We start from the raw sequence: 26,008 nt of genomic DNA, 5'->3' as shown, positions 1-26,008 counted from the left end.
TACACATTACACAGAAATTTATGTAGTTGGGATGGAGTAAAGACTTAGGAAAATTTCAACAGCATTTCTAACAGCCTGAAACTGAACCCAGACTGCTATCAACAATAAAATGGCTAAACAAACCGTTATATATTGTTATAATGGAACATTGAATATTCAGAAATTAAAGGGAACAAACAATATAGATTACAGCAAGGCTGAGCAAATATGGTAAGCATAACAGATTACACACCATATTATCTCCTTTATAGAACATTCACAAGAAAGGGGAAACTAAACAATGTAATGCTTAGGGATGAACACCTGTGACAAAACAATACAGAAAAGCAAGGAAATGATTACCACAAAGGTCAGAACAATGTCCACTCTCCCAGAAGGAGAGTTGCTTAGGAAGGCCATTACACAGGATTAGCAAACTCCATTTATTAGACTGTGTGACTGCTTACATGGATTGATAATTACCCACACCACACAATTGTCTTACATGTTTAAAGTATATTTCACAATAATGCTTAAAATTAACTGATATGCTATAGTGCATTTTTGGAAATTTTAATCTGTTATAGGTGTTTGACAGTAGAAATCACTGATGTGGGATAATAAAACATTGAGTAGTTTCTCATACAAGCTCACTTTCAAGGGAAAAGTTATAAACCTTACACAGAGATCCCTTTGTCCCACTCTAACATAGTATACAGATCTTTATGATAAACTGGTGAGTCAGAAAAAGTAACCGGTTAGCTGAAATAAGTTTTTCTGAATTACTTTTCAGAAATCTGATTTAATGGATATAGTTCTCCTCTAGATTCACAGACAATATAAAGATCTGAAAGGATATAGAACAAACTGGAGATGAATGAATTCCTTCCTCTACAGCAGCCAGTTGTAGAACAGCTGTTTGCTTCTGTTTCCAGGCTGGGCAGGGAGGTGAACGGACTTTACTCAGTAAGTTTAGTGGAGCTACTATTCCTGAGTGGATTGCTCAGGGCTCTTGTGAGTGCCATTCTGACTCTCGGTGGTGAGGTTCTAAGTCAGAGCCACTGGCAAGGAGGCAGATGAGCTCTGACACTGCATGGTGCACTTCTCTGGAAGCATCCTTGGTTGCAGAGCTCTCAAGTTTGTACTCTTTGCACTAAAAGTTCACAAAATTACACTTTGAGGTGCTCAGCTTCACAAAACTCCTATATTTTCACCTGTATTTTATTTTTTTAATTCCTACTGCAAGGAAGAGAGTTCAACAAAAGGATTATGTTGCAGCCATGTTGGGCTATTGTTTATTAATTGATCTGATCTGATTCCCTGTGAATCTTACTTGAATACAGCCTGTGAGTGGATCATGTCTGTAGATAGTCAAATGCAGGGTAATTAGGGAAAGTTATTTGAGTCCTGGGATTTCAGGAGTCCTACTTTTGTAGCATCCTCCTCTCCCCTTTTACTCACTTTTTTTGTTCATTTCAACAAAAATGAACCCTTGATTTATCCACATAGACATTTTCTTGATCTACTTTGCACGAGGTGGTAGCAGCCATGGCATAAACCTGGGCTTGCTTCTTAAATGTGTGCAGAGCATGTTTGGCCCAATCTCCCAAGAAGAGTGGAGAGACCCGAAGCACTTATGATAGCTATCACTGTTGATTCCAGAGGGGCGGGGTGCAGGCAGGGGTCCAGCCACACAACTGTTTCATCTTTGCTGCTGCTTTAATCGCACTGTCACACCACTAAGAAGGGCAGGCTCACAACAGATTTTTGAGCACTGTGGTTCTTTTATCTCGAAAATTCTCCTATTAGGGAACCACAGCTTAAATTTCACAAGTTTTTCCTTAAACTTATTTCCTACAGACCAGAATCTGTAGGACAAACGGCCCAATAGGTTTATTAATAACATACTCCCCACAAAATACACACACACAGGGCGCATTTTTGAATAGGACCTGAGAGGCACCAAACTCTTTGGAAGATGATAAAGGGCACTCTGAAGAACGAAATCTAAAAAGCTCCAAAAAAAAAAAAAAAAATCAAACAAGCAAGAATGACTTTTAAAAGGGAGGCTTGACTGCAAACAGAAATCCCCTAAATAATATTCTAGAAGTTGATTATCTTTCAGCCCCAACCCTGTCAATTCACCTCCTTTCCCACAAAAACCTTAAGTTGTGACTTCCAAGAAACCGCATCCTTTTCCTTTCATGGCAGGGGGCGGGTGGGGGTGAGGCTGAAGATGTATTACAACTCTCACGTTTCCACGCTTCAACTTACAAAACACTTGAGCTTCCACTACCACCTCCGAGTTCCGCTATTGCCGTGCCAGAGGCATTCATTCATTTATTCACTCACTCACTCGCTCACCAGACCTTCGTACTGCACTACTACACGTAATGCGGCGCAATGTTTCGCCCCACGCCACGGGAAGGGTGGGGCGTTCGCTCCCGGTTGCAGGTGCAGCCACTGGCTGTAGGTTAACTTTTCCACCTGTTTCTCTGTTCGAGGATCTGCTCCGGGTCAAATGCCTCACCTTCGGGAGGTGCGCGCCCTAGCCAGGTCCCTGGCCTCCTCCTTATTCCCAGAGGAGCAGTCCGCACCTGCCCCGGAGGGAAGAGGTACGGAGCTCCCAATCCGCGCCGTCCCAGGGTCAGGGGTAAGATCAGGCGGTAGCTTAGGCTCGTCTGGGCTCCTCCCCTTCCTCTCTTCAGTTCTGACGCGGCCGTAGAGGCGGTGGCGGCAGCGGCGGTGGTAGCAGCAGCAGTCCCGCGGCCCGAGGCGCACCCACCCGCTCTCAGATCGCGACTTCCTCTTCCCTTGGTGCGTCATCACAACGCGCCACAGCCTCCCAGGGCGGGGTGGCTGGAGATGGGGAGAAAAGGCCCGCAAAGGAAGGCGCAGAGAGGCCAGAGAAGGGAGGGGGAGGAGAGCGGTTGCTAGGCGACTACGTCATCGTTGGGCGCCGCTCTCCTCCCGCCCCTCTCTGGAGTGAGGCGAGAGCCCCGCACAGAGCGAGAGAGACAGGAGCTCAGCTTCGGGCGCTGCCGCCGCCGCCGGTGAGAGCGTGAGAGCGAGTGAGTGAGCGAGCATCCGAGAGACCCGGCGCCCGTGCACTGGCCGCCGCCGAGACCTTCGCCGTAGCCCGGGCCATCGGGAGCCGCGGCCGCCGTCTGCTCCCCCCCTTACCTTCCCCGCCGGCAGCGGCTGCTGCACACGCCGAAGCCGGAGCCCCAGCCGGAGCCGGAGCCGGAGCCCGCGGCCGGGGGGCAGGGAGGCGGCTGCCGCGGGTCGGGACTCGTAGCTGCTCAGCCGGGAGAGGACGCCCGCGAGGGGCTGGGCTTTCTGCCTCGTCCCGGGGTGTAGGGCGAAAGACCCCCCGAGGTGTAGGGAGGGGGTCCCGGCCGTCGCGACACATGCGGGAGCCGGGAGCGGGGGCGGCGCCGATTCGAGCCCGCCGGGTCCCCAGCTTTGCCGCCGTCCAGACCGGCTGCCCGGGGCCGTAGCATCCCTTAGCGGAGTGTATGAGCCGGGGCCCCTAGCCCAGGAGCCACCTCCGGGCCGGGGGGGCGGGGACCCTGATGTGAAACGGCCGTGGCGGCGTGGTGAGCGGCCCCGGCGCCGCTGTCCTCTCCTTCCCCTCCCCTCCCCTTCACCCCCTCTGGGGGGGCTTCTCCTTGGGCCCGCCGCCGCACCCCGGCTTCTCGGCGGGACTCCAGGAGTTCTCGGAGCCCCCTCCCCGCCCCAGCCCCCCAGGGCGGCGGGGCCGGGGGGGATCCGGGGGGGCCGGCTTCAGCCCTCCGCCCAGAGGAAAGTTTACCCAAACAAAATCTTCGAGCTTTCTGATTGTGACTGTTCTGGGACAAGTGGCCCAGGACTGGCCGAAGCCACAGCCTGCGGGGACCCAGGAGGAGAAAAAGCGGTGAGCGGGCTGCTGCTGCTGCCGCTGCCGTCGTCTCCGTCTCTATCCCGGCAGCGCGGAAGAGACCCGGGTAGCTGTTTGGTGGAGCGACGCTAGCACCACTTCTTCCTCAGTTCCGCGCCTAGCCTTCCGCAGCAGCCCGCCTCAGCCCGAAGGAGGAAGGGAGCCAGCCACATCGTCAGCGCCACCGCTCGTCTCTGAAGCGTGAGTGGACCCGGGGGAGGGGGACATTATAAGGTGACAAGTGGGAACTGGTGGGTGCTTTGATGCTGGAGTTTGACTGTTTCTCCGGAGGGTTGGCAGTAGAGACCTTTCCTTTCTATGGATGGGAGAAAGCATTAGTTTGCAGGAATAGTGCAAGTACTCGGGGGTTTTTTCTTAGAGGAGCTGTGTCTCCAGAGTGGATGTGCCTTTCAGGACACTAAACCGAGAAAGCCCATGGACAGCTCTAGCTCTGTTCTGTATCTTTTCCTGGCAACCTGAGTCTGGCAGTGGTTTTTGTTTCAGGGAAACTCTCATGGATTCCTGCGTGGGAATCACTTGAATCAACTCTTAGTTTTTTTTTTTCTTTCCTAACTGTTGTTTTTGAAGTTGCCTTGGATAGGAAGACCAAGTTTTCGTTTTAGTGCATAGAGGAATTTGGTGCCTCCAATGCTTTATTTCCCAAGTCTACAGAGTCCGACGTGTAGGGTGCGTTCATGTTTCAGATGGCTCAGGAGAATCCAAGTTCCTAGGATGCACAACTCACTGAAACTTATTTCAGGGAGAGCACTTAATAAATTACCGTTTCGTAAAAGTTGATGCAGCTCTTTTATTTTTTCTTTCTTTCTTTTTTTTTTTTTTGTGGTGGAGAGAGGGAATAATATTTTAAGTGGTAGCACATTTTTACTAGGGACTGAAAGGGCATGCATGCACCCTTTCTTATTTGGCTCTACTTGTCAACTTAGAAACTTCATACTCTTTTAAGACAACATTTAGCACTCTGAGTGCTAAATTAGAAGTACAGAAAAGTAACATTTCACATATGTAAGGTTAAACTAAACAGCTTAAGGTTTAACGTACTGTAGGATTTTGTGTAACAAGGAACATAGGTAGTGTAAGACTGAGAATTCTGGTCTATCCAGGTAGCAAAATGTGGGCAGAATAAAGATGCTCTGTAGACATGAATGGACACCTGGGAGTAACCCTTTATCTATTCATCTGTCCATCTTAATTTCTCCATTGAGGACCATGATTAATTTTGTTTGAAAGTTTTTCACATTTCGTAATGTTTGAGTCCTGTTCTCCCCTCCTCTTTTTAAATAATGAGCTTCCAAGTTTATTATTCTGCATTATATAACAATGTATTTCTGTTTGACCTGCCTTCTCAATCTTTCAGGATACAGTTTGAGGAATGCTAAAACACTGTGAGTTTACCTTACTTTGCTTTAATTTCTACTGTTATCTGTCCCAACTTTTTTTTTTTCCAAGACAGTTTTTCTATATCACCTTGGCTGTCCTGAAACTATCTCTGTAGATCAGGATGGCCTAAGATGTACCTAGCTCTGCCTCCCAAGTATTGGCTGGGATTAAATGGTGTGCCCTGACTACCAGCCGTGTCCGGGCTCTTTTGAGTGCCCCTCCCCATTTCTTTGGATAACTTTGCCCTCTTTTTGGATCTTCTAGCTCTTTTATTTTTTGTTACTTTGTTCTTCATATGCTTTCAAAGACACCTTAAATTCTACTTAAATGGGAATTAGCATGAAAATATTGAATGGTAGATTTAACTTTAGCTTTAGAATGTGTTTTTGGATCTGCTAACTTTACTTTGCTCTTCTGACAAAGCCATGTATTCCAGTTTTGAAAAAGATGATGATTGAGAAACTTAGACTTTCATAGTTGCTTCTTGAAAAGGAGAGTGTAAACCAAGAAATGGTACTTTGAGTTTGTATTGTATCTAATCAAAGTTGCTTACTAACTAGAAGACCTGCTTTGTGTGTAAATGGTTTTAAATTATGGAAGTACTTTCCTGAATGTAGTAATGACAAACATTTGCTACTTTCAGTCTTTGAGGGGGCCTTTTATTTTATTTTATTTATTTTATTTTATTATTATTTTTTTTTAACCAATGGCAGAGACAATCAAATACAAATTGCACAAAGCTTTAGGAAAGGTAGGGCTGGTGTGGTGGCTCTGTGGGCAAAGCTGCCTGCTGCATAACTGTAAGGACACGGAGTCTCATGCCCAGAGCCAAAGGTGGAAGGAGAGAACTAGCTGTACAGGGCTGTTCTCTGACCTGTGTCATATGCACCAGCATGTAGTGGTGGTGGTGCTGGTCGTGGTACAGTTGTAGTAGTAGAAGTAGTATGGTAGTAGTAAAAATAAATTTCTTAAAAATGTAGGAAAGAGGATATATATTACCATTATTACTCTTAAGATCACTATGTGTCAGGGAATGTCACTGCACATTTTTATTAGGGAAATACTGATTTTGGATGATCCAGGAATAATTGGAGTGTCTGAGCCAAATCTTGGAAAGGCTCTTTCAGGAAGAAAAGAACATACACAAAATGTTAAGGACTTAGAGTCAGAAGATGTAAAAGACGATCTAATTAGGAAGTTAGCCTGGTAGGAATACCTCCTGAGGGAGGAGGCTCCTGACTAGGGCTAAGGTCAGTGTGCTTGTATGAGAGAACTTGAAAACAGTGTTCCAAAGAAGGTAGTTTCAGGTGACTGGGAGAAATTATATTTTAGGACAGACATTATGCTGGCTTTAGGATTTTGTTTCATTAGGAGAGTAACATTTTTACTCTCTGGTCTTCTAGGGGGCAGCACAGAAGGAGACATGAAAAAGGAAATGTTGTGAATGCTTTTTAGTGTGACGCTGGTTTCTCATGAGTAAATCAGAAATGGGGCAGCAGGCTTTGCTCTGGGTGTTGAATTTGGGGTTAAGAGCTGGGTATCTGTATAGTTCATATGTTAGCTCATTGTTTTTCTTTTCTTGCCTCTCTTTTTAAAACTCTTAACTTTTTTTCTCCTCTTTTGACTGTCTCTTGTGCCAGGCTGACCTTGAACTTGATGTGTATCTTTTAACTTGTAATCACCTTGCTTGGACTTCCTGAATGCTAAATGTACTGGTGTGTGCTGCCATTTCTTGTTTTGTAGTGCTGAGGATGGAACCTAGGGTTTTGTGCATGCTAGGCAGGTAGGTACTTTACCAGCTGTTAAAGCTGTTTGAATTTAGTGCTTTCCAAAGCTGCTTTAGCTTCTTAAGAGAGTATCCAGTTGGCAGAAATCTTTTGGAATAGATATTTTTAAACAAGGATGTGGGTCTACAATTATTTTAGGGTGAGTAGACAGAGACTGGAATATCTGCTATATAGGGGTCTTTTTGCTACTTTCCCCATTTTTTACATGGGTGAAGACATTCTTAATGTGTCTTAGGATTAACATGATTTGCTAATATGGTGGGACTCTGATGGAGAATGGTAACATCTATATTCTTTGCCTTGGTGGTTGTGCTATTTATATGAGAGAGAGAGGCTTGAAGTTTTGTATATCTGTGTGTCTTCGTACCAAAGGACTACAGAGTCTGTCTTGAGTTATCAGCAGTTCAGTTAGATATACTTTGAAGATGATTCTTGGAAAAGTCTTGTGGGACAATGTAAAGGAAGGATTGGCAACTTTTTTATGTGGGTCAACATACCGTGTCACAACTTTCAGCTGTTTCTGCTATGTGAAAGCAGCTGTAGATAATATGGAAGTGTGCTATAACTGTTCCAGTAGGATCTCATGTATTAAAAACAAGAAGTAGATGGGATTTGGCCTGTAGGTAGAGGTTTATAGCTCCCTGGCAGAGGACGTCTAAATCTACCAGCATCTACTAATGTAAGCTATGTTACACTACAAAGCCAGATTGGCCATTTCAGGTGAATTCTGTTTTCCAGATGAGGTGTGCTCCTCTGGACTGCCATTGTAATGATGATTTTGCCTTTATAGTGATGGGAATTGTGGACCAAGAAGAAGAGACCTGATGTTCTGTAAATAGATCTGAAAAGTAGAGACCTTCATCATTTCAAAAGATGCCATAATTGATTTCTTAGTTACTTTTCTATTTTATGTCACAAATCTGTGACCAAGGCAATTTACCAAAAAAGAAAAAAAAAAAAAAAGCACTTATTTTTGCTTACAGTTTCAGAGGGTGAGTCCATGATCATCATGGTGAGTGAGCAGGGCAGAAGGCAGGCTTGGCACTGGGGAAGGAGCTGAGAGCTCACATCCAACCCTTAAGCACAAAAGACTGGGTCTGGTGTGGGCTTTTGGAACTCAGAGCCCACCCCAGTGACATACCTCCTTGCTTTTTCAAAGCAGTTCACCAACTGGACGCCATTCAAATATGTGAGCCAAGGGGGGCCATTCTCATTCAAACTGTCACATTGGTATGTAGGGATACACTTGTTTTGTATTCTGGCTAAAAGGGTCTGTTAAGGAAGAAGTTAACTTCCCCCCCCCCCCCCCCCCACTGCTCCTGGGATAGGAACCCAGAAGCACAATGCATGTTAGTCAAGCCTTCTCCCACTGAGCTGTGTCCCCCCAGTGATACAAGCGCACTTTTGAAAGGTTCTGAAAACAAAGTGTAAAGCATTTGCTTTTAATGTGAAAGTAAAAGCATTTAAGTTGTTTTAAATCAGACAAAGATGTTAAGTCAGACTCTAGGAATGTTAAAGTTTAATGCTTCTATCTCTTAAAGTCATAATCTCATACTAAATCAGTGTGAAGAATTTAGTACAGAATTATTTTCATTGTGTTGTTAAATCTTAAATTACCTAAACCATTTGAAATGTGTACTTTAAACAACATTGCTATCTTTAAGACTAAATATATGCAAATGTATTACCTAGAAAGAGCTAGCTATTTACTTAGTGCAGTGTTTAATGTTGCACTCAATGTTAAAACTTTTGTTTCATGTCAACAAAACCTGTATTAGCTGCTAGTGTATTTACCCTGGTTTTATAGACTTTGTTTCATGGTGCTCCTATTTATTGTATAATACAGTACAGTAGTGATCCCTTTTTAGTTAGTTTCAAAGCTGTATTTACTATAGTGGTCCCTCTGTATAGGACCCCTGCAGTTACCAAAATCTGAGGATGTTTAAGTCTCTTACATAAAATAAAGAAATATTTAAAGGGCTCAGTGAGACAGCTTGCCATCATGTCTGAGAACTTGAGTTTCATCCTTCAGACATCCCTACCGTGGACATGATGAAAGGAGATAACTTACTCTTGAAAGTTGTCCTCTGGCCTTCACATGTGCAATGTAGTGTGTTCCACCCTCTGCCTTAAATAATGTAATAAAAGTATTTACGTATAACATGCTTTTATATATATATATATATATAAACATAGACATATATACACATGTGTGTCTACATATATCTTTCTGTATACCTTAAAACTCACCTCTAGATTGCTTGTAATAAATAATACAATAAAGTAGTACATTAACAGTTGTTATGCTGTGTTGTGTAGGGACAACAACAACAAAAATCTATAAGGTTCTATTTTTTTTTTTTTTCTGGATATTTTCAGTTTGTGCTTGGTTGAGTCTGTAGGCATGGATCTCCCATGGAACTGTTCTGTATATATAGTGGATACTTTGGTTTCTGTTTTGCTCTTTGAATAAAAGATGATATAGTCTGACAATTTTAGTGTCTTTGAGAAGGTCACTATACTTTTTGGGGGGGGGATGGGGTGTTGGCTTTTTAGTTTGTGCGCATGTGCAGTTCTCTGAGACAGTCTTTCCTGCCCAGGCTGCTTTTCAGTTTGAGATACTACTGCCTCAGCTTCTCGAGTGTTGAGATTATGGGAATCTATAACTATGCCTAGTTTTAATTTTGATCTTTTAAAAATCGTACTGTAAACATTTTTCTTTTAAAAATAATTTTATCAAAAGATGGGCGATAAAGTTAAATGACACTGGTGTTCTCACATCTACAGGGATTTCAAACAGAAATATTTTACTTTGGCAACACTTAGTAGACAGGAATGGCGAGCTTTTTGGTGTATGTGTGTGTGTCTGTGTGTGGGTTCATTACCATTGCAAATAGATGAGTACATTTGTTTTCAAATAGTCAACTCTTGCCATCACATATTTCTATTTTGAGACTCTTCTCATTTAGTATAAAATCATTCTCTGGTAGGCCTGAAAATATACAATTATATTTTTTTGCAGTTTTCTGGTGTTATCTCACTGATAGTTTCTGTAATACCTTTCATATATGCAAATTGAGTGTGTTTCCTAAGTGTATATGACATTTATACATATTCTAGTAATTACATGTTTACATATAAATATAGTTAAAATTATTCCTAAGATGCTTTGAGATTGTGAAATCCTTGAGAAACATTTGTAATTCTCACTGAACCCTGGGACAGTAGAATGATTAATTTAAAAGAAAAGTTTTATAAAATGTTCCTTTACATTTTTTTTTTTAAGTACACCCAATTTCTCTAATAGAGTAAGCTTAGAAAGGGAAGATGAGAAGCAGTATTTGTGTTGTGTATCTTCCTTGCATGTAGGTGGAACTGCACAAGAGATCAGTTACCATTTGTTCTTTCTCCTAAAGCCTAGTTGTGCCTCAGTCAGGTCCTGTGTGGTCCTGCTAAGCTTGTGGCCTCTGCCCCTTGCTTCCACCTGAAGAATAGCTACTAGAAGTCTGGGCGCCTTTGGAAAGAGCTAGTTTCTTTTCCCTCCCTGTTTGTGTATTTGTGTACTGGGATAATATAAATACTCTTTTCTATGCTATATGACTTCTCTGATGTTTGTAAATATTATTATTATTATTATTATTATTATTATTGGTTTTTTGGATTTGGTTTTTTTGAGACAGGGTTTCTCTGTATAGCCCTGGCTGTCCTGGAACTCACTCTGTAGACCAGGCTGGCCTTGAACTCAGAAATTCTCCTGCCTCTGCCTTCCAGAGTGCTGGGATTACAGGCGTGCACCACCACCATTTGGCTGATGTTTGTAAATCTTAAAAGCTAGTACGAAATCAGGCTAATATAGTTACACTTTATCTTCCCTCTGACAAGTCTCTATGAACACACTGTGTTGTTCACCGTGGGCTTTCTCAGCACAGGCTAGCCTGAAACTCATTATGTCCCACGAGTAGGCCTCAAATTTGAGAGCCCTTTTTCTCAGCTTCCCAAATGCTATCAGTACTTGGAGTATAGGCCAAAGTTCACTAATCAATATGATTACTTACAATTGGTTGATTTTTTTCTTTTTGATTTTTTTTTTTTTAGAAGTCTAAGAAGACATAGAACTTTGTATAGTGTTCTAGGTCTGAGAATTTACTTTACCAAAAGTATTGAGTAATTTATAACTAACTACAACCAGTGGTTGTATTCCTGGAACCAGCAACAAGTTGCTAGTTCATCTCTCATTTACCTAGGAACACACAATCACAATTTGGGGGCAGAATCCTCAGGTAAATTGGGTCAAGCTTCATGGCCTTGGGCAAGCTACTTCCTCTGTACCCACTTACTGGGGAAGGCATGCTCTCCACAATGTTTGCAGGCAGAAGCTCATATATGTGGTCACCAATGTTAACTTATTAAGTTATATGCCTTTTAATGTGTAATGTAAGTAGAAGGCCAGAGTCAGGCATTATATTGCTCAACATTTCTGTCTTAGGGTTTCTATTGCTGTATAGAGACACCATGACCATGGCAACTCTTATAAAGGAAAACATTTAATTGGGCTGGCTTAGGGGATTAGTCCTCATGGCAGCGTGCAGGCAGATGTGGTGTGGAGAAGGAGCCGAGTTCTATATCTGGATCCATAGACAGCAGAAGTGAATCCCATGCTAGGCCTAGCTTCAGCATTTGAGACCTTTAAGCCTGCCCCATAGTGACATACTTCCTCTAACAAGGCCACATATCCTAATAGTGGCATTCATTACTGTGGGCCAAACAGTCAAATACATGAGTCTGTGTGGGCCATTCCTATTCAGACCATTAACTACAATTCACTCTTACCCCTAACCCCTAAGACAGGGTTTCTTTGGTAGTCTTGACTGTCCTAGAACTAACTAGCTCTGTAGACCAGGCTGGCCTCAAGCTCACAGAGATCTGTCTGCCTCTGCCTCTGCTGGGATTACAGGTGTGTGCCACCTCTGCCTGGCTGATTCTACCCAACATTTAAATGAGCACATGAGTTTGTAGTCCTGTTTCAAAAATGGATATATGTTTCATTAATATTTTATTAAGTCCTAAAAACTAGAGAAATGACAGAACTATTTATAGACAAGAAAGATTTATTCAAATATCACTGGACTTGTAATTAACTGCCAAAGATCTCAGTAGTGCATGGAACAGAAAGATTTCTTCTTTATTCTTGAACAATTAATGTCTTTTTTTTTTCTTCTTATAGTGATGATGATTTAAGTTGCCCATTGAAAAATCCTGGAATGTAATTCAGTTCTCACTGATAACTTTACTACCATTACTGCCTCTTCAACCTTGGAAATAGAAAGCTTTGAAAAACTGAGAAGCTGAGTACAAGATTTATCTGTCTTGGTTACATTTCAGACTAAGATTGAAATATCTTGATTTAGTGAATGCATTGTTAGTTGATGGCTAATTTTAATTTCATAAAATGATTGTGTGTGTGTAAGTAATGTGCCTTAAATACAAGATAACTTTTTCTTCAAGTCTAGAATATTCAGTTTTATCAGCATATACAAGGAATATATGCTTCTTAATGGTTTTAAAAAAGGATTTACAATTTTTAATGTAAAAGAATTTTTAATTCTGTGTACATGTCTGTATGTCTCTGTCCACTGTATGTATGTGCACTTATGTGTAGGTTCCTGGAGAGGCCAGAGGAGTCAGAGTCACTGGAGCTAGAGTTAGTGGGGGATTGTGAACCACCCAGTGTGGGTGCTGGGAACCAAACCGGGGTCTTCCCAAGTGCAGTGTCTGCTTTTAACGCCCAACCCATCTTTCTGATTCTTTTGATTTTTTATTGTTTTTTCTTTTGTATTTGGAAGGTTTTCCTAGTTTGAGGACCATTTAGTTATGCTTTTACTTAAATTTTACTTGACAGAATTATACATTTAAGTTTATAAAAGTTCACTGGCAGGATAAAAGATGGAAATATTTCTTAGCAGTGATGATGTTTATGCTTGGTGCTCCACTCCTCATGCTTCATTTTCTCCTTGGTAGGCAACTTCCCTTTAGATTGTGATTTAAGTGCAACGTCAGGTTGTTTATCTGCAGGTGCATCTCCTGTTAGATGGTCAATTTGATGAAGATCTAATTTTTAAAAATATCAATTTTTAAAATTTTTCTTGTTGCAATTATAGTTAGGTCGTCCCTAGCTTTCTTTCCACTTCTGTTATTTTTTAGGAAGGATCTTAGACTTAAAGGGTGAACGCATCCTGACTTCTATAGGAACTCAGTCATCTGTTGCCTTCTGTGCAGTCAGTAGCTCTTAGCTGTGGATTTGATGCGGGAATGCAGGGTGTTTCTCTACAGTTCATTACACAGGTGGTATTGTTTTCATTTAAGGAGGATACGATTTTAATTTACTGGATTGAGAAATTTGGAGCAGGAAATAGATATTTAAATTTGTTATAAAAGTCATTCGGATGGGAGGGGAGGTGGACTGTACAGGGGAGGGACAGACAGCAGGACAGAAGGGGGAGGGCTGAAAAGCAGACCGGGGGAGCCTGTCTCAGGAAGTTTTGAGGTCAGTCTTAGTCAGAGGTCACACCCTGTTATTTCTTTGGGTTGTGGACCTGGGTTGTTACTGGTTGTTATCTGCTACACTTTGAAATGTTGATTAGAAGATTGATTTTTGTTTATGGCTTTTCAACATCTGGATTCATTAAACCATTGTATTTCTAATCCTTTTTGTGTAATCAGTGTGTCCATGGTGGCAAAATTTCCACTATACCTGATAGGAGAAGGTTTGGACAAAGGGTCTGTTCTACCGTACATTTCTGATTGCTGTAAGAGGATGCTAATAATTCTATATGAAGAGCTAAGAGGCAAGCTTTGAGGTGATGGCCCAAGTTCATTGTGTTTCCTGTAAAAATGTGATGATAATTATAGTGCCTCCAGCTTTCATAGGGTATTAGGAAGACTGTGTGGCATTGTGCATGCAAGCCTCTAGCACAGTGTCTGGCACAGTGCTCACTAAATGCTAGTTGCTGTAGTAATACATGGTAAAGTGCTAAGTTATTGTTGTATTTGTGAAGTTGCTCTGTTTTCAAAAACTGATGTCATCTGTGGTCTCTGCTTTTGAATATGTTCCTATTTTGAATAGTGTCTTTATTCAGCAGAAGATATTTACTGACTACCTACTGTGTCAGGCATTGATCTAAGTGAACAAAGCATAAAAATGCCTGCTTGCTTGAAACTTATCTCTGGTTGGAGGAGGCAGGACACACACAATAAAGCAAAATTTCTTAAAGATCTTAAGCAATTGGGCTGGTGATTTTGTGTGTTGGAAATGGCCATTATGAAACCTGCTCACCTCTCCGTGCTTCTGCTGCTGTGCCTTAGCTGGGGAGCACCGTGCTGGCCTCTGTCCCCAGTGGTCTGTCCTCTGTGGAAGGCAGCCTCAAGGCTTTCAGCATTGCCTTGACTTACTGCTTAAGTTAGCTAGCTCAGACGTTGCCTTTCAGTCCTCCAGACCTCTGTTTTAGTCTTGGTTTGCTTCTCCCCAGCGTCCTACCTTTGGCCTTTCATCTCTGTCATTCTCAAGAGATAGTTCACAGAAAACCTCTTTTTAAATGTATTCCATGTGTAAACAACATTTTCCCATTTTGTGTTTCCTCCCTTTTCATTTTCTTTAACTAGGATAGTTTGCTTGCTAGTCTCATTTTTTAAAAAAATCCCCTTTTTCTTGTATCTTCAATTAAACTGTGAATCCTTTAATGTTACAGACCTCTTTTACATTCCAAGTTGAGCTTTCTTACTTAGGAAGAAAGGATAATACTTGCTCCAAGGGGTGTTGTGAATTTTCCCAAGAGGTGTGTAGAAGGATCTTCACAAACAGTGGCTCTGCCTTCTTACCCACTGTGGTTGCTGTGACTGTGGCCTTCCTAGTGCTCGGGAACGCTTGTGTCTGTCCTGCACCAGGACTGACTGGGAGAGCTTACAGTTTCACTTCCATTTTCTTTTAATGGTCACAGTTTTAGGCTTTTAATTTTTTTTTAATGATACAGCATTGCTTTTCAAAAATCACATGCAAACTGTGGTCATGTAACAATGATTATAAAGCAGGAAGTCAAGGCACCACCACATGAGTGCTCACACTAGTTGTAGGACCTCTGGCAAGTTCCTTCATCTCTCTTCAGTGTATCCATATGGTGGGAAAAATAACACCTACCTTGCGGATGCTTTAGGAGAAATGAGATCATCACACTATGTGGATGTAATAACTAATCTCTTAACAGTGGAGGTGTTCCTGATGGTCTCAACGATGTGGAAAGAGAAGAAAGGAGGAGCAGCAGAAGGGACAGTGTGGGAGAGGAGGGGGAGAAGGAGAAGAATGAACTAACTCGCTAACTGCTGGGATCTAATGAATATAGAAATTGCTATAAATGATATATAGGGCGGTATTCAAAACAAAGGATTATCTGGTCTAAAATACCATTAATGCTGTCTATCGGGAAGCCTGCTTTGTGATTAAGTCCCCACTCTTTCATTTAGATCAGTTCTTTATATATTTTACCAGTTAGTTTCTGTTTAAGAATTGATTGTTGCCAGGTGGTGGTGGTGGCGGCGCACGCCTGTAATCCCAGCACTCTGGGAGGCAGAGGCAGGTGGATTTCTGAGTTCGAGGCCAGCCTGGTCTACAGAGTGAGTTCCAGGACAGCCAGGAATATACAGAGAAACCCCGTCTCGAAAAAAAAAACTAAGTTAAAAAAAAAAGAATTGATTGTTGATAAACATAAACACGGATAGGACTTATTTAATATTCATTCTAAGAAAGACTTAATAGGGAAGTCAATATTTAACTTTTTTTTTTTTTTTTTTTTAAGGTGAAAGGCAGTTTAAAAGTGTATATGCTTTTACTGAAACTGGAAAAAGTTTTCTACATTCCTGGCAACTTTTTATTTGGTAATCTACTCATGTAAAAGTCTGTTAAGAACTGAGGACTTGTGAGATAGGAGTGCCAGAATGTGTGTTTTAAAGTGGTGTGTACATTGACAGGAAAAGCACACATCCAGGTGACGGAAGTGACCTGATGGGGAACTTGCCGCATGTGTTCTCTTTCTCTCCTTGTCCTGTCTTGTTACTTGACAAGCAAAGGACTTCCTGTCTGTCTTCTCTTGTTATCTTTTCCTCCTTGTGTAAAGTTAAATCTTAGTATTCCCTGTGGAGCCTTTCCTTTCTCTGTTGCTGTCCTTTCTGTGCATTTTCACCTCTGGGGACTCTGAGCTGGTAGCCTTTTTAGTGCAGATCCTATCTACGTGCAAACTTCCTTGTACTGTCCTCTAATTCCTGGGAGACTGTAAGCCCTAAAGCCTAAAGCTTTAGGAGTTGGGAGGAGCAGAGTTTTCTCTCATAGTATTGCTTGTGTGCTGAGAAAGTAGTGCCATAAATTTCAGTCTTTGTCGTTCACACGAATTTTATCATTTGCATGTAAAAGGCTGCCTGTATCTTCAAGTATATAAAACATAGGCATACTTTATGTGTGTATGTGTGTGTGTGTGTGTGTGTGTGTGTGCATAGTTGTTTCTCAGTATTGGTTTTAGAATCTCCCAAGGCTACCAGAATCTGCAGCACTTCTTATAACCAACTGCATCACCTTGAATACCTGCCTTGTCTCTAGGTTACTTCTAACTAACACCGTGGAAGGCAATGTAAACAATTAAAAACCCTATGTTTAGGACAAGAAAAATGTGTGTATTCAGTTGCTTAAAGCAATTTTTCTTTGTGTGTGTCTACTCATGCATATGTGTGGGTAGAGGCCAGAGATTGACATTGCTTTGTCTTACGTGTTTTTCTTATTTTTTTTGAGACAAGTCTGTCATTGAATCTGGAGCTCATCAATTGGGATAGGCTGGCTGGCCAGTATGCTCTAGAGATCCACCTGACTCTGGCTTCCTAATGTTGCTGGGCTTAATAACTGGTTTTTAATGTTCATCCTAAGGATCTGAACTGACTTCGTGCTTGCATAGCAGACTGTTTTATTGATCGAGTCATCTCTTCCAGTCCAACAAGCACTTTTTAGACGTTTGTTTGTGTGTTTGTTTGTTTGTCTTGATATTTTTTGAAACAGGACTTTTCTATGTAACCTTTGCTCTCCAAGAACTGAGGCTGTTGAAACTGTGGCTGTGGAGCCCACAGATGTAGAAGGCCAACTATACCGTCATGGCTATTTGCCTCTGCACCCTGATATCCTCTACTTGGAGGATTCTTTCTTCTCTTAGACCCTACTTAAAAAATCATCCTAGGAAATGTGTCCTGATCAATGTAAGTAGAGTGAGTTAATTTTTTACTTATAGTGTCGTTAGCTTTTACAGCATCTGGTGTGTGTCTGTTTCTTTCTCTACTCTGTTTGAGAGTAGGGGTCATGTCTTAGTTGTTTTGTTTAGTGAATTTCTCTCCCCAGATGCCTTAACATTCCTGCTACATAGTAGGTATATGACTTGTGAACAAACATCAGAAGAGAATACATAGAAAATCTTTTCAATAATCTCTAAACTGGACTCTTTGTCTTGTTATCTGTATATTCAGATGCTTAGTAGTGCCTTCTTTAGAGGTATTCTGTAAATTTTTATTGAGTGAATTAGAAGTAAACTTTATATGATATATATATTTGCTCCTATGTGTGTGTGTGTGTGTCTGTGAATGCCATATGTGTGTTAGTGCCTATGAAGGCCAGAAGAGGGCATCCAGTTCTGTGAAGATGGAATTATAGATGGTTGTGGCCCACCCAACATGGGGTCTCTGCAAGAGCAGCCAGCACTCTTAACCAATAAGCCATTTCTAGAGCCTGAGAGGGAAAACTTAATAGTAGCTATTTTCTGGCTGCTGCTCAGGAGGTCCTAGTTTAATTCTCAGCACCCATATAACAGTTCACAACTCTCTGTAATTCCAGTTCTAGGGGAGCCAACACTCTCACACAAACATACATACAGGCAAAACACTGATCTACATAAAACAAATGAATAAATAAATAAACCTGTCTTAAAAAAATAAACATCTGTCTTTGCCTAAGAGATTTGATTTCTAAATATCTTTCAGATATTGTCTGTTCAGAAACTTTTACCTTTGCTAAATGTTTCATGACCTGCACTCTGAGCTGTGTTATCCCCGATGGGATAATGACCCACAGTTTAAGAAACTGTGAACTAAAATGGGCTGAAATGATGATTTTGATTTATTTTTTATTCATGGTCCTCTTCTGGTGGTGTTTGTTGAAAAAACAAGAATTTGTCCTATTAGCCTTACATTATATAAGAGCTGTTACTAAATAATAATGCTAAGTGCAACTTGAAGCCAAACCAAGAGAATATGTTTTTTCAAATGTTGGCCATAGCTGAGGCATGTGGGGTGGACGAGGGAAAGCTTAGTTGGAAGTAAGGAAGTTGCCACTACATCTCTTCTTTTGATGATTGATTTTAGCGTCAGACTTGCCCTAGTAATTTACAGGTAAGTATCCAGGAAGGAGAATTGGGTGAATCTAGGAGATAGGCATATAGATTTGATCATCTGATAAATTAGTAATTTGATATTCGTCATTATGGTCATCATTAGCACTTGGCGAATGTTTACTGTGTATCAGTCTCTGTGCTAAGAACTCCCACACACAGTGTTTACAGTTTATTTCTTACTTTATCTCATGCTGTAGGTAGAGGAAACATTGAGAGCATTGAACACAAGGCTAGGAATTTGAATTCCCAGAAGCTCTGTGTGGTGCTTTGTATGATAAGCTGTACTACACAGGAGAAAACATTGTAGGATTTCATTCTGTTAGAAGCAGATTACAGGCTCAGAGGAAAGCAGTTCCCAAGTATGTGTCCATTTTCAAAATCATTGTAAAATTGAAGTCTGTGTTTGACTGGCTTTCCATGAGCCTCAGTTTTCAGTGTCACTTTTGCCAGGTTTCCAAGACACTTCGTTTGCTTCACTTGCTGGAGATTCTTAAGGTAAAGTCTATTTAAGACACAAAGCTAGGGCGGGGCGGATGCATTTCTGTGGTAGAGTGCTTGCCTAGCATGTAGAGGGTGCCTAGCACTGCCAGGATGGGGCGTGAGGTGAAGGGATCTTTGTCAGTTTTATAGTAAATAATTTTAAAAATTTAATTAACTAATTAGGACAAGGTCTCAGGCTGACCTTGAACTCCTGAATCCTTCTGCCTCTAGTTCCCCACTGCTGGGATTACACACATGCACTGGTGTTCTCAGAGAAGGAGATGAAACTTTGAAATATCATTTATGTATTGAAAATTATGGTTGGACATGAGTGTGAAGCATAGCAGAAATTTGAGAATTAGTCTTGTTAATCTCTTGAATATGTTGCTTACATTAGTGTGGTTCTGTGGAATATTTCCCTAATGTTAGTTACTTCTTTTTGGTCAGTTAAAGAATGTTACTTTTTCTATTCCGTACTTTGTTTAAAGTGAGTTCTTACTCAGTATATTATTGACAGAAGAAGAAGTACTTCTGATGTCTGCCTTAATATATTTGTGTGTTTACTGGGAGACTTAAAAGTTTCATATTTTATTTTTTTCTTCACAAGAGCTAAGCCTGGAGATTGATTTTTTTTTTTAATATTTTGTTTATTTATTATAGTGAAACTCAAACCCAGGCTCTGTGCATGCTAGGTGGGCAGCCCACCACTTTTTAGTAAATGATGTTATATATATGTTTAAACTTGCCTATTTGAGAACTTTAAATTCTGTGCTTTCATAAAAAATTTATGAGGTTACATGTAAGAGTAGAGTACTTAGTGATCTATTAAAGATTAAAAAAATATCAAAATGGGGTGACTCCACAGTCCAGCTTGTATGTACTGCTTTTCCAGATGGCCTAGATGCAGCACTCCTGCCCACAGCTCATAGCCTCCTGTAACTGCTGCTAGGGCACCAGCGCTCATGGGTACATGCCCCTACCCCATGTTGAAAGATAAAATAAATACTTGGGGGAGAAAGTCTGAATTCAGTTCTGAGATTCTCAGCTGGTACTTGCTTTCAGGTCTGACAACCTTGTTTAATTCCTGGAACTGGCATGGTAGTATTTATTTTATCTCTCCCAAGACTGACCTCTGACTTCCACATGCATGCTGTGGCGTATGTATAGTAACACACAATTACATATTCATACCCACAACAAAAAAGTAATATCTCCTTTAAAAATGAATAAATGGTGCTGAGTTCAGTTAACAGAAGCTAGTGATTGTGGCAGAGAGTCAAAGTCTTATGTTCTTCACGCCCTTGGACATTATTGACCTTTCTACCACAGGTTTTTTTCTTAAAGTGGCTGTTAATATTGATATTGTAGAAGTCATTGATAGAAACAATGCTGAGTGCTCATTGGCAGGCACTGCAACCTTAAGAGTTGATCCACCTCTCACACACTCCTATTTCAGAGTGAAAGCTAGGTGGGAAGATGGTGAGGGTTTACAGTTCTACCTCGACTTCAGAGTTGACCTAGGACGTGTGTAGGATACCTCAGTGGCAGCCCTAGACTGCCAGCAGTTTGACACTTTGTTTCTTATATATTTTTACATAATGTGGGCTGGGTTTGCTTCTATTAAAAATACATAGAAACAAAGTGGCAAACATTTGGCTTTTTTCAGGGGCAGTTAGTTATGTATTCTCTAAGTTTGGCAGAACATGGATAATTCTTTCTACTGATTTTCACTATTTATAAATGGATTTATTTCTTTGCGTGTATGTGTGCATGTGTGCACATGTGTTGGTGTCTGTGGGTGTATGTAGGCCTGTGGACACATGATCACAATGTAGGTATGAAAGTCAGAGGACAGCTTGTGGGGGTCAGTTACCTTCTTTCACCAGGTGAGTTCCAGGGATCAAACTCATATTGTCAGGCTTGGAAATAATCACTATCTTGCTGGCCCTGTTTTTCCTGTTAATTAGATTTCAGGCTTTATATACTTATATAAATATATATATTACATATCACATGATGTGATAGTTAATGTATAATATAATAATATATAAATACAAAGATTGGAAATACATGTTTTTATGTATATTTTTATATATTTTTATTTGTTTGTCTTCCCTTGAATAACTTGAGTTTCCTAAAGTTCTTGAATTGGCCATGCTGAATCTCAAACGGAGCTTTTTTTTTTTTTTAACCACTCACTGATCCTCATAGGGGTGGATGAGAAAGAACTCTCATTCCTATTCTTTTTTTGTCCCTGTCCCTTCTCTTTATATTCCCTGCCCTCCTCCCCCCCAAACCTATCTCCTTCCTTTCCCCAGCTACTTAGGAAGACAGACAGATGCACGCTAAATTTATAATCTAGTTTGTGCACACAGTTGATGGAGGAAACACAGCCTTACAAGTTGCATCCTTTTTTTAAATTGTGAAGTTTTGAGTATGTTATCTTATTTTACTGACTGGGGAAATTGAATTATCACTTATGCTAATGTGATATATTGGAATTTGGGTTAGTGATTAAGATTGGCATCATTAAAGAGAAATAAGCCATATATTCTCACATCTGAGAAGTCACCTGCTTTTCATGGCTGCATAAACAGTGATTACAAACTCAGCACCTGCCAGTCTACCTAGGAATCTGGATCTGCTTCTGCTGGGCCCTTCCTCAGGGAACATCCAGGCTGAATGAAGTTCATCTGACTGTTGTCTCTCCTCCTGATGCTCTCGCTTGTCTTAGAGGCTTACTGGTTGGCAGAATTGTGATTGTAGGGCTGATGTCTCTTGATGTTTTCTTGCAAGCCACAAGCCAGGGATCCTTCTGAGTTCCTCAGAGGCCTGTTTGTGTTCTTGCCACATGGCCCTCCCACCAAGTAGAGGGCTGAGTCAAAGGTTAGTGATAGAAACATCTGCATATGTGCACTGGATGGCAAATGGCACCTGTCATGTGTTTGTTTGCTGTTGTCCCCTGTGTACTTTCAGTCAACTTTACTGGGGCATAATTTATATGAAATAAGCTCATCTATTTAAAATGTATGATTTGAAGAGATTTGAGAAATGCATATATCATGAAAACACTGCTACAAGGGAAGATGTTTTATCATTCTTTAAAGATGGTTCCTCATCCAGTCAGGCAGTCCCTCCTGAAGTAGCTTCATCTTCTGACACTTACTCATTTCTGTGTTCTCTAGCCAAGTTTTACTCTGGTATTTTAAATAGCATGGCGAAAAAAAGAGGAGATGGAGACAGGCTATTCCTCTTTTTTTTTTTTTTTTTTTAAATACTATTTTATTTTACTTTATGCCTATGGGTATTTGTTTGTGTGGAAGTCTGTGCATCACAGGATTGATTTGTGCCAGAAGAGGGTGTCACATCCCCTGGACTGTTACAGTAGTTGTGAGCCACCATGTGGGAGCTGGGAGATAAACCAGGGTCTTCAGGAAGAGCAGCCAGTGCTTTTGATTGCTGATCCATCTCTCTAGTTCTGATACATATTATTCTTTTATTAGATATTTGCTTTATTTACATTTTGAATGTTAACCCCTTTCCCCATTACCTCACTGAAAACCCCCTATCCTATCCCCCCCACCCCCCAATTTCCTGACTTGCATTCCCTTATTCTGGGGAATCAAGCCCTTACAAGACCAATGGCCTCTCCTCTCATTGATGTCTGAAATGGTCATCTTCTGCTACATATGTAGCTGGAGCCATGGCTCCCTCCATGTATATACTCTGGTTGGTGGTTTAGTCCCTGGGAGCTTTGGGGGTACTGGTTGGTCCATATTATTGTTCCTCCTGCTGAGCTGAAAACCTCTTCAGCTCCTTGGGTGCTCTCTCTAGCTATTCCATTCTAATTGTTGGCTGTGAGCCATGGGTGTTTGGATCCACTTTCCAATAAGGATCAAAGTATCCACACTTTGGTCTTCCTTCATCTTGAGCTTTAGATACATATTATTCTTACGATTTCTCCAGATTCCTTCTTGGCAAAATAATTCTTTACCAGATATTGCTTTATTGTTTTGGGATGTGGCAAAATGATTCTTGTATTTTCTCAAGATAGTTCCAGTATGCTCTTGTTCTCTTAGCTCTCTTAATCTAGACAGATTTAAATAGGTAACTTCCTCATCTACGTTTCTAGTTACTGTCTCTTAATGCCCAAACCAGGCAATTTCCCATTAGAAATTCTAGTAGTAGTGAATCTTTTCACTGGTTACTGAAAACCCAGCCCTCCTAGAGAAGTCAGAATGTAGAAATCTGATTTTCTGTTGTTACAATTCATGTTACAGTGTGAATTTAGGAGACATGAACAATCTCCCTTGTAGTCACTTACTGTCACCCCCTCTCCCTGCTTGTATTATGCAGTGTTGTCTAGTGCAGGAAGGTCTCTAGAAAGCCTTGATTCTTGCAGCAGAAGAAAAAGAGAGCTCAGAGGAGACTTGGTGAGACCCTCTGAAAGCTGTCAGCTATCAATGAGACGGTGCTGACCAATGGCATGTACCTGAACGCAAAGCTTCTACGAATTGAAATAGGTAGTAGTGATTTTAATGTGGTTTTATATGTTTACTATACATTTGTATAATATATCCAAATATTATTACTTCTGCATTTAAGCTAAGAAAACTTATTGAGGTAGTGTTATTTTAATATTAAATCTTTGAGATCCTGTGTGTATTTTATCCTTTACACAGAAGTTTTAGTCTCACTTCCTTGCTTCTTCCTTCCCTTCCTTCTCTTTTTCCTCCCTCCTTGGCACGTAGCTTAGAGTGGCCTCCAGTTCCCTGGGTAACAAGAGCTGGTTTCAGACCCATCGTTCTTCATCCTTTTGCCCCTCTTGGGACTGTAGACAGTTGCAGTGTCCCAGGCTCCCGGAGGTGAGTCTGGTCCACTAGACAGTACTTATGCTCTTTTATGCAACATTAGAAATCGCCTTTGAGTAAATGTTTGGTTATCTTGTAGTTAGGGTGGTAGCTCAGAAGGTTTCCGTGGTTAATTTTGTGAAGGTAAATAGACTGTAATACATTTTTATTATACAGATAATGACATTATTGAGGAGATGGTGGGGTCTGGGAAAGAAACTTGCTTCCTCAATCCAGTTAACTAGTGGTAAACTTGTGCTGTGTTTCCTTCTTGTAAGTGTTTCACTTTAAATCAAAGAGAGAAATAGATTCCTTTTTGATCTTGTTTTTCATATTAAGACATTTATTATTGATATCTGTTTTACTGCTAGATCTTTAAAGTTTTGCATTTTTTTCCCCAGGTGGTACTCACTACAGGTCTGCTTGTGGTATTCTCACAATAGTCTGAATGTTTCCTGGATAGAATTAGAAATCTGTTTTAATTTATTAAAGATACAGTCTTATAGCTCAAGATGGCCTGGAATTTACTATGTAGGTGAAGATGATCTTCAACTCCTTATCCTTGTGTCTTTAAGAGTGCTGTCCTAAGTGCCTAAGGGAAGCTATCTCCCGTCTCACCCATACTTTTCAGGCACAGAAAAAGAGGTAAAGTAATGGAAGCCAAGAGTTGTCTTTTGCTTTGTTCATAGACTCAGAAGACTGTGAGGGTCTGTTGTGCTCTCCCAGGTGTTCCTGTCCTGTCCTTCTGTGTAACCTTGTCTGTCCTGGAACTTCGGTGTAGACCAGGCTACTCCCAAACTCAGATCCACTTGTCTCCCTCCTGAGTGCTGGGGTTAAAGGTGTGCACTACCCTGCGTAGCCTTACCTGGCATAGTGCATCTATTTACATGAAGGAAAGAGGACTTGTTTTCTCGCTGCTGTGAGAGAATACTCAACAAAAACAAGGAAGACAAGATTTATTTTGGCTCATGATTTAAGAGGGGATACAGGTCTGTCATGGTGTAGAAGGCATGGCAGCAGGAACTTGGGGTGTTTGGTTGTGCCATGTGACCTAGAGGGCTTTGCATTTCCTTGAGCACAGGGTTCTGCATATCTGGGCCTGCTTGGCTGCTTCATAGGGTAGCAGGCACACTGTTGCTGACCTTGCCACCTTTGCTGAGCTGTAGAAGGGCTGTGTTAACTCACTGACTGTGTCCTAGTTTCCTTCTGCCTCTTCTACTGTTAGGATGATGTTTCACATTGTGTGTAATTACTGACTCAGAAAGCAGCTTCAGCAGTCATTAAAGGAGTACTCCCAGGTACTATGAGAATCTTAGGCACGGATTATATAACAGAACATCTCACCCAAAAAAATTAAAAAAAAGAAAGTTATTACTTATTTGTATGCATGTGTGTGCCTGTGAAGGCCAGGGAGGGTATCCGGTCTCCTGGAACTGGAATGGTTGTGAGCAGCCTGATGTGAGTGTTGAGATCTGAACTCCGGTCCTGTGGAAGGAAGAGCACATGTGATCTCAACAGTGGAGCTAACTTCTCAGCCTCAGCAGTTCTTTTGACATCTCTAGTCCTTCTGCTATCCAGGAAGCGGTAGTTGCTCAAGTTCATCTTAATGCTATCGGTAAAACTCATTACCTCTTTATTGTTTCTGTGTGTGTTTTCTCTGGGCCAGGATCTAGCCCAGAATCTCTCACGAGTCACATTTATTTGCTGCTGTATTAGCAGCTTTCTTATTTCTGTGATAAAACACCATGACCAAAGCAACTGAGAGAAGAGTGTGTGGGCTTAGAGTTTTGGAGCATAGGGATTCTTTCCCCATCATGGTGGGGCAGCATGGCAGCAGGCAGGCTTGGTGCTGCAGTTGGAGCTTTTATAACTTGGACCACAAGCATGAGACAGAGCGTGGACTGAGGATGGTGTGAGTTTTTTAAGCCTCAGAATCCTGCCCCCAGAGACTTAGTTCTTTTAATAAAGCCACACCCCACCTCCGCAAACAGTACCAACAACTGGGGATCAAGTATCTAAAAAGCTGAGACAATGGGGACATTTCATTCGAATCACCAAGGTGTCCTTAATTTTCTTCAGTCTGAAACATTTCAAGAATTCTTGCCTTTTATTACTATGAAAACTACT

At 41.3% G+C, this 26,008-nt stretch overlaps 1 protein-coding gene across 14 annotated transcripts in view; it reads left to right on the top strand.

Moving 5' to 3' along the window:
* The first annotated feature begins 3,984 nt into the window (after positions 1–3,984).
* Fbxw7 (F-box and WD repeat domain containing 7) overlaps positions 3,985–26,008 on the top strand; it is a 162,913-nt gene continuing 140,889 nt past the window's right edge. For 11 of the 14 annotated variants that reach the window (XR_007977495.1, XM_052180261.1, XM_052180259.1 and 8 more), the window contains exon 1: positions 3,985–4,099. The gene's annotated coding sequence lies outside the window, so the exon portion shown is untranslated. Of the gene's footprint in view, positions 4,100–5,273; positions 5,302–26,008 lie in introns of all 14 variants that reach the window. The other 3 variants (XM_052180260.1, XM_052180254.1, XM_052180264.1) reach the window with 2 other exon arrangements.

The sequence above is a fragment of the Apodemus sylvaticus genome, chromosome 4, assembly GCF_947179515.1.
Source record: "Apodemus sylvaticus chromosome 4, mApoSyl1.1, whole genome shotgun sequence".
Taxonomy (NCBI): Eukaryota; Metazoa; Chordata; class Mammalia; order Rodentia; family Muridae; genus Apodemus; species Apodemus sylvaticus.
Note: the sequence above shows the minus strand (reverse complement) of the source record. Positions and strands in the feature narration are given on the sequence as shown.